Source organism: Triticum urartu, unplaced genomic scaffold, assembly GCF_003073215.2.
Source record: "Triticum urartu cultivar G1812 unplaced genomic scaffold, Tu2.1 TuUngrouped_contig_9097, whole genome shotgun sequence".
NCBI lineage: Eukaryota > Viridiplantae > Streptophyta > Magnoliopsida > Poales > Poaceae > Triticum > Triticum urartu.
The window spans coordinates 2,129-4,256 of record NW_024120110.1 but is presented as its reverse complement, the minus strand read 5'-3'; positions in this window follow the sequence as shown (position 1 = coordinate 4,256).

The following is a 2,128-nucleotide window of genomic DNA, read 5'->3' as shown; positions in this document are numbered from 1 at the left end:
AAATGGGACTGGATGCATGCCCTGTCATGTTTATTTGCCAACAAATCTATCCTCGCAACATTTTTTGAAAGATCTCCTTTTTATTGATTTTTTTGCATATGGACCATCAAAACCATAAGAGGAGTCATATATTGTAGTTAACAGCAGGGAACCAAGTCCCAACCGTGATGAGGAGAAGTTGAAGAGCAAGGACCAGACGAAGCTTAAGAGCAAGATTACTAATGAATCTGTTGCAAAATCCATTGTCCATTAATGAAAATCCAGGTTACTAATGAATTTGTTGCAAAATCTTTGAAAGAAAATATGAAGTTTTCCGAACTTTAGGGTGGTAGCATATTATCCGTTACGTTTTGTGTTGACAAAATCTATGAATTATTTCTGCTTGTGTCAGTTTACCAATTTCAAGAGGATTGCTAAAGAAGAACCAGACTTCACTATGGATTTATCCCCTTTCAAACCAGATTGGCCCCTGCTTAACTACCCACAGCAAGCAACTTAGTAAGCTCTACTTATTCAGCCCCTCCACAAATAATATGTTTTCATCTCCTTTTTCTATAACCACCTGAAACTTTTTTTCTTTTCCTTTTTCAATGGCATGAAAAACAACTTTGTTTGTGGATTTTTTTGGAACGCTATACTTTAAGAATTTTGTTGGCAAGAGGATGAAAGATTTTAAGAAGGTAAAATAGATAATTATGCTTTTTTGGTGGTTGCATTGTGTGGTATACCTTTTTATGTGCTGCGTGTGTGATATATGTTTGCCTTTTTTTCCTTTTTTTTCTTTGCAGCAAAATATGCTCGATGTGCGTAAGACTATTGCTTCGAAGTTGTTTTTCCATCTACTAAATAAGGTCTGTCTCGCTGATGTGCACAAGGCAATTGTAGCGGCTTGAAGATGCAAGTTTGCATTTGGAAGTGCAATGCCAGGAACTACTGCAGTTGAGTTTCCTTTTGTAACCTCACACCATCGTGTGTCATGTGTTCCCTTACCACGAATGAAACTTCTTGTTTCTTTAAATTGAATCTGTTTGGCGAGAAGTATTTTTAGTAGTTTGTAGCAAGGAAAACAAAATTACCTGGTATGCAACAAGTACTTTTGTTGGACGCAAGTACTTTTGGATGTTGAAGCTAAACCATTTTCCGGCAAGACTTTTTCAAGTTCATCAAATGCTTCTTTTATACATAATTATATGGTATCATTCTTGTTGTATACATAATTGTTCTTTTTAGAGTTCCTCAGTACTGTTGGTGCTGAACCAAATTTTCCCAATGCTTCCTGAGTATCGTGACACAATTTTTGTCCAACGCTTCATTAATACCGCTGATAAAAAAGAAGGCAACAACAGGTTTGTCCAATGATTCCTGAGTACTGTTGGTGTTGAAACTGTGCAATGCTTTTCAAAAAAGATGTTCTTACTTCAGTACAAAGATGATATCACTTGAAGATCAACACTATCAAATGCAAAATATTTCACCTTTTCAGCAGTAGTATAATACCACCTTCTGAGCATACACGGTTTAAGGGAGAAACTAGCTTAAAGTAACTTCCTTTGATTTTTTTGTTTGTCTAGAGAGATTTTGAGATAAACTTTTCCACAAAACCTATTATGCTTCTAAGATATGTATGAAGCAGAATCTAAGTTAAATTTCACAGAAAATTCAGAGAAACTACAAAGTACCAATATCTTATTCGAAACTAGCTACAAGATACTGATATATGAATTCCCATATAATGAACTACAGTACTATAACCTAACTCTTTTGAGCATGTACCTCCACTTTCGCCGTCGCGGCTTTGAAGTGAATGCACGATTGCATTGTGTGGCATTCCTCGAAGCAGTAATGGCATTTTGTTTCAACATTATCAGCCATCACAGACTTGTATTCAATGAACGACTCACGGGTTTGATAGTGTGATCTTCTTCACTGCAAAGCGAACAAGTATCTTTCCTTCTAGGTTTAGCCTTGCTTGCTGTCTCCTTATTGGATTCTTTTTTGGTTTCTTTCTTGGCTTCTTTTTGAAGCTTCTTATTATGCTCGTCTTCTCGCTGCTTCAACAGTGTCTTCCGTCTTTTGCTCGCTCAGATGGCCAACCTTGTTTTGGCACATGAGCATGATTTTGTAGGGG